Source organism: Oxyura jamaicensis, chromosome 23 (genome assembly GCF_011077185.1).
Source record: "Oxyura jamaicensis isolate SHBP4307 breed ruddy duck chromosome 23, BPBGC_Ojam_1.0, whole genome shotgun sequence".
In the NCBI taxonomy this organism is placed as follows: Eukaryota; Metazoa; Chordata; class Aves; order Anseriformes; family Anatidae; genus Oxyura; species Oxyura jamaicensis.
Window position 1 is genome coordinate 1,980,531 of NC_048915.1, and position 6,642 is coordinate 1,987,172.

The 6,642-nt window shown below is 47.5% G+C and overlaps 1 long non-coding RNA gene across 1 annotated transcript; it reads left to right on the plus strand.

The window, feature by feature from the left end:
- The first annotated feature begins 735 nt into the window (after window positions 1-735).
- LOC118177564 lies at window positions 736-3,912 on the plus strand. The gene is made up of 3 exons (XR_004755862.1): window positions 736-780; window positions 1,282-1,491; window positions 1,890-3,912. It is a non-coding gene; the product is annotated as an uncharacterized LOC118177564 (long non-coding RNA).
- Window positions 3,913-6,642: the final 2,730 nt, after the last annotated feature.

Genomic DNA, 6,642 nt, shown 5'->3' on the forward strand with positions numbered 1-6,642 from the left:
TAAACTGGACACATCGAACTGTGCACGTTAGTCTTTGCTAAGCAGATGTCCCCAAGGTCGTACCCCATCAGGGGCCGCAGCAGCCAGAAGGTTACATGGGCACCTCTGGAGCTGGAAGCACGATCTGCTCCTGCTGGAGGAGAAGCTGTCTGCCGGTGGAAGGGCTGCAGGAAGGTCAGGAGCCTCAGACTGGGACGGGCAGGTCTCACTTCCCCACCCACACCTCACCTTTCCTGCAGAGCTTGAGCTGGCCTCTGTCACAGCTAGGCTTTCTTTTCTTGCCTTTTCCCTCCCAGGCCCCTTAGGAGCACCCAGGAGAGCCGTCCCTGTCCCCACCTCTGTTTGGAGGCAGAGAGACATCCCTCCTGCTGCTCCTGAGCCGCGTGTGCTGAGCCACCACGGCGGCATCGCTCACCCATCCCTCCCCAGCTTGTCTGCTGGAAGGAGCCTTCATTTCTCCCATCAACATGCTCAGCAGAGGAGACAGCTGCCAAGTGCAATAATTAGGCCTCACCTCACTCCGCCTAGCATTGCCAGCTGCTGGTGCAATTAAGCTGCATTATTACTTTCTAAATTGAGAAACGTTTCCTCCCTTTGCTCCCCTCCTTCCCTGTCCCCTCGTGCTGGTGCAGCTCCAGCACGTCCCAGCCCAGAGGAAAGCTCCTGGCAGGATGAGAAGACGAAGAAGGGGCTTCTGCCCAGGAAACAGCAGATCCTTGAGGTTTTGGTGTGTGCGGACTGAGAGTTTAAGGAGAGCACCTGGAGCAGGTCAGCGTGCAGGTAACGAGAGTGGCAACATCTTCAGAGAGATGGAGGAAGCCGGAGGGAGCTGGGCCTCATGGCCCCTGAACAAGCAAATGGCCAACACTGGAAGCATGAAGAACAAATACATCCTCCTCCTTTGGCCACTGCCAAACGGCAGAAGGAGGGCACACGTGGTGACAACCGCCTGCTCCAGAGAGTGCCCGGAGGCAGGCCCATCACGCAGTGAGGGTGGCTTTGTTTCGTTCACGAGGAGGACACGTCTGCTGTGGAGGACAGGCCATAGCAGGTGGCTCCAGCTCCTCCACAAGAACCCACGGGGCCTGTCTGGTGCAGACCTGCGGGCCTCCAGGAGCAGGCTCCCTGGAAATTAAGGACAATTTCTCTTTTGGCAGTAGCTACTGCTAGGAAAACACAAAGTGACATAAAGCCGTGGTAAGCAGCCCATAAAGGACCTATGAATTTTTCTTACTATGGTTAGATTTATTACTTTGTTTACTTTTTCTGATTCAAATCCAGCTGAAATCGTTGAAAGTCCTTAAGGAAGCAAGTTGGAGCAATCTGAGCAAGGTTGTGGCATGGGCAGCTCGTCACATTGCCTCAACCCGTGTGAGAGGCCTCCTGGGGGCCCTGAAGCACTGACGGGGCTTTCTGGAGGTGATGGCTTGGATGCCACTGGCTTCTTGTCCCCTGCCTGTGGTGTAGCACTCATTGAATCTGGAGCCTGGGGTATGCGTTCTTGTCAGGGCTCGTGTGGTGCAAGGGAGGGACAACAGTGTCAGGTCTGAATGTGTCATCTGAGGGGACTGTGACCACGGTAATTAACAGTATTTGCAGATTTTAGTCCGGCTGGCAATAAGATTTTACACAGTGGATCTTCCACAGAAGGATTTCTATTACTTCAAGCATATAAAAACTGACATAGGTTCAGAATGACTTGGAAAATCAATAAGCAATAAAACTTAGCATGAAAACAAATAAATTACCCCAATCAGAAAAAACACTGAGAGACCGTTAAGCTAGTTAGACAGATGAAGTCAAACGTCACTCCAAGAGAGGAGCAGTTGTTAACGCAGAGATGCCAGGCTCCATTTCAAAATATTTTCTCAACTTCTATCTCTCTTTAGGTTTGGGCTCGTTTCCATCTGCCAAACTCAGTCTGAATCAAGCACAAAAAGACAGACCGTAAAATACTTCATCTTCCCAGAAGGTATTTTCCTTTGTTTTACTCATCTGTAGTGAATTTAACATCCGGAGGCGCTCAGCAAAAAAGCTGGGGGTCAGGGAGAATCGGGCTGGCTTGGAGACCCTGCACGGATGGTGAAGCTGAAGCCCACCATGGCTCGGCGTGTGAGCTGGGCTCGGGGCTGCAGCGGTGCTGGGACCTGGGGTCTGCTTGCATCAGGGACCTCTCGCCTGCCCATGCTGCCTCCCAGCCCTTGCTCCCTCCTGTAGCATCTCCCTGCCTAAGCAGGGAATGAGGAACTGACTTCTGCAAGTGATTAACTAATTAAAATGCACTAGGACAATTGCAATTGAGTGTCTGACTATAAGCTTCAGCTCTAGCTTAATTAGTACATAAACCTTGCTTTACGCCCTGTGCAAAGGAGTGAATTTAATACACTTGGAATTGTCTGTTCAGCCTACCAAGGAGGGTACCAGCAGGTCACTGCCACCGATGCTGCTCCTCACCCCACTGGGCTGTGATCAGTCATTGACACCTTACGGGGCACCGAAGGAGTTCAGTGGTTTTAAGTCAATAGGGACTGGGCTAGGAGAGCACTCGCCTAGGTGGTGGCATTATATGGTGGAACAGCCTCAACCAGCAGCATGAGAAATACATTTGTGTTGCTTGTGATCATACGTTTTTAGCTAAATTAATCACTGCACTAAAGCTAGTTTTGGTTCAACAGAACTCTTCCATGCCATGCTTATTGTGAGTTTGACCCTCTGACTTCGTGCAAGCTCGGTCTGTGAGTGTTGGTTATGGGGAGAAGGAAGAATTACCTAGCTACTCGTTAGCACTGGGGGCTTTGCAGCAGAGCTGGCTGGGCAGAGACATTTGGTGGCTTTTGTGAAATATTTGGGGGTTAACTTGATAAGAATTGTGTTTTCTCCAACTTACTAACAAAAGGGAACTGGATAAGAAATCATTCCAGTTGGAACAAAACATTTGCTTCATTTGTGGTCTTTGTTGTTCAGTGTCCTAGAAAGAAATTGGGTGATAAAATACCATTTCAAAATAAAACATCACAACGTTTCCGCATGGAAATTTGAAGTGGGGGAAGGAGACCAGCAAGTTGAAGGGGATTAACTCAGTGCTAGCTTGTGCCATATTTCTGGTTGACCAGGATCTGCATTTTTGAACATAAACACCTGAGCCCAGCTGTACCTGGAAGAGGTAACCTTGCTTGGCACAAGCTCCTTGATGGACCTCGGGTGAGCCACTTGGCTCGTTAGACCTCAGTGAAAGGCAGTTTCAGAAGCTCAGGGAAAAAGCATCACAATCTGTGTTTTCCATATCATGTTTGTATCTAATCTAAAGCTTTTGTTTACATCAGTTCATTTTGGTTTTGACCTTTTCATCCTTAATTGTTTTTTCTCTTTTTAAATGAAGTTAAATTTTGAATCAGCTTAAACAGAAAATTAGAGCTTTTAATTAGTAAACTGTTGAAAGAAGATGTTCCAGAGTACAGAACATTTTGAGCACCTCAAATTATCAGTGGGTCAAAAAGGGACCTTTTCCTTTGAAAAATTCTGGTTCCAGCATTTCTCAATGGGGAAAAGAAAAGGGGATTACATGGACAAGCTTTAAATATTTCTGGTACCTGTAGCAGCTTTTTCGAACCCCTTCACATGCTTCACTTTTACCCTCCCACACACACTGCTGAGAAACAAATCCTTTGGAAATGGAAATCAGGCTTGAAGTAAACAGATTAGTAATGGTTATTTGGTAACACTTTATTAATTAAATGTCCTAAATACATTTAAACCTAGGCATTTAATTTAGATTTATAAGGATAATTTAGATTTATAAGAATAGTTATTATATGTTACGTACAGTAAATGCCAATTGATTTTTATAGACAATATTTACTGAGGTGTAACCACACTGCAAAATCTAATTATCTTCATACTTTGTTAAGAGGACAGCACTGAGGTTTCAGAAGCAGAACATTGTGGAAGGGCTGGCAATGAAGGGAGATGTTCCTGCTAATCCCACCTTAGAAAGCCAACCTTGTCTTGCCCCATATCATCTGGTGTCCTTTCATAAACGCAAAGCTCAGTGTGTAACTTCCAATGGGACACGTGGTGGGAAGCCTTTTGCATCTTTGTGCTCTGGCTGTTTGCTGCAGCAGTGGCCCGAGGACTGAGAAAATGGGTGCTGAAGCTGAAGCTTAGTCAGCCTCAAATTCCTTTTGGTAGAAGGAAGTGCAGTGGGGCCCACTGAGTCTTTTCTGCCAAAATGATGCATCTCTAGGCTCCATACCTGGAGGAGAACCTGGTGTTTGGTAGCATCACTCATCATCAAAAGAGCCAAGGTGTATGGAAAATGTTTCACAAACATTTGAATCACTTTCAGTTCAGGATGTTTCATGCTCTATAAGTTTCACTTTGAGATTTAAGCAAGAACAAGCCTGGAATCTCAAGCAGAGGCCAATGAGTCTCACCTGTGTTCATGTCAGCCCCATAAATCAGCCCAGGCACTTAAACAAGTTCATGAACCTTCGGGAAACTTTAAATGAACCTGGGCTGAATCTGCAGGCTAGGTGCACTGTTTTCCTAGCAAATAATTCACAACATGCAGCTCAGCTGGCAAGATAATGATTTCTAAAGCGAAAATAATGTAAAGCACTGATATTATATGGGATAAACACATTTTTAATACAGTTATGCTGAAGAATTTGCTGGTGTAATCTTGGAATGTAAATTTGCTTGCTCTGACCACTATGACTTTCCCCACGTTTTCATTTCTCTCAAACATCGCAAGTACCGAAAGCATACAATTCTTGCTGAAATTAACAGTAACCCCCAAATGCTTAAAAACCTCTGCAAAACCCATCCTATCCTGCGTATTCTGCATTCTGTCTCCATAAGATGCAACATTGCACATTCTCCAGATGAAAAGTGCTCCAGTGCCGTATGAGGCCATTTCACAACTAACTTGCTCGGTGCTCCTGAGCCTGGCACCAGCACCGGGCAGAGCTGAGCACGTGGCACGGGCACTTTGGGGGATCCAAATCCCTGTGCACGGGGCATCTAGCAGGCAAACGAGATCATCCTGTTGAATCTGTAACTGAGGCAATCACCTGGAATCTGGGTGGTTGAGTTTGTGGAGGAGAAGCTTGCGCGCACATGTGGCGTGTATGTTCCCGTTCCCGTGCGGATCCGTGAGCCGACTCCGTGGTGCGGTTTGGGGTCAGCCAGGCTCAGAGATGATGTTTTTAAGGAGCCCAGGCTTCTGTTCCCAGAAGCATCAGTCTTTGTATGTAGTATTGGAGGGAAGGCGACAGTTCAGGTGGACTTTAGGAAGGAACAAGAACAGGTGCCCATGCTGCCTTCACTGGTGGGCAGGGGGGACGTGACATGTCGGAGCCCCCTTGCAAATGCCTGGCCTAATGGGGAAGCCAGCGAGCAACGCGGTCTGAAATGCTTCCTCCTAGGTGTGCCCTGGCAACAGCATCGGTTGTTTTTTGTTGTTTTTGTTTTTTGTTTTGTGTGTGTTTTTTTTCTGAAGTCTTAGGCAGCTCAGAGGAATTCAGATTTCGGTTTGCAGACGTCCTTCCATGTGGTTGTGTAGGACAGCCTGGGTGGCAGAAGCATATTTCTGGGCTCAGGAGACCCAAAGTCTCCGCACCGTGCTGTGCCACGCCACAGCCTTTCAGCGTGTGGCTCAGTGCCCGAGCAGTGTGAGACTCCGTGAGCACAAAGGAAACTTGGTAGGTGCGTGGTGGTTCATGCACAGGACACAGACCACGATCCTTGGTGGCACTTTGCAAGGGGAAGGAGGACAGGGACTGATCGGGCACAAACACTTTTCTGCGTCTGTCGTTCTGGTACAACTCTGAACGAAAGCATCACTTCCCAGGGCAATGGGCTGTCCCAGGAACCCAAACCTTGGCCCAGGATGGCTTTGCTCAGGCAGTGAGCACTGCTGCCATGTCTGAACCAGCTTTATGCTGAGAGCATTTTACTTCACCCCTTGTCCTCTGGGTATAAACAATCAAAAATGATGCTTGGACAGGGGAGCAGCCCTGGAAGTGAGGGTTTTCTCTTTTGTTGGCATTAGAGAAAATGACCAGGCAGAGAAATAAAAGGAGAGATAAATCTACTCGCGCACACGCACACAAATATTGTGATGAAAATGAAGACAGTTCTGTTGTGTGAATGTTTCGAGGAGCACAGAGCACTGGGAACATGTTCCAAATGTCAAATGGATTATACTCCAGTGCCCTTATTGTTTCATATAATTCTCATCTAATGTCACCCCTGGCAACAATAATACAAGTCTCAATATTCGCTTTGATGGAGCCTCACTGAATATTTTTAAGCAATGAGGAAATTGCCAGGGGGAGTGAGAGAAGGAGGGGCAGATGGGGCGGGGGCTGCTGCTGCACCCAGCACGAGGGTGACAAAACAGATCCCTGTATTAAATCCATCAGAAAGATTGAGTTTGCAATTTCAGGGTCTCTGACGCCTGTGCTGCTGCAGCTCGGATAGGCTCGCGTTTGAGTTTTAATCATGAGGTTTGTCTCCATCGGAATACAATTAGGGAGCCCTGAGCTTGAAGCAAACAGATTGGAGGAGCAGAGTGAGAGCAAACGCAGGAACATGAAGAGGGACAAATCATCTTAATTCTGCCAGCCTGAACGGAGCTGT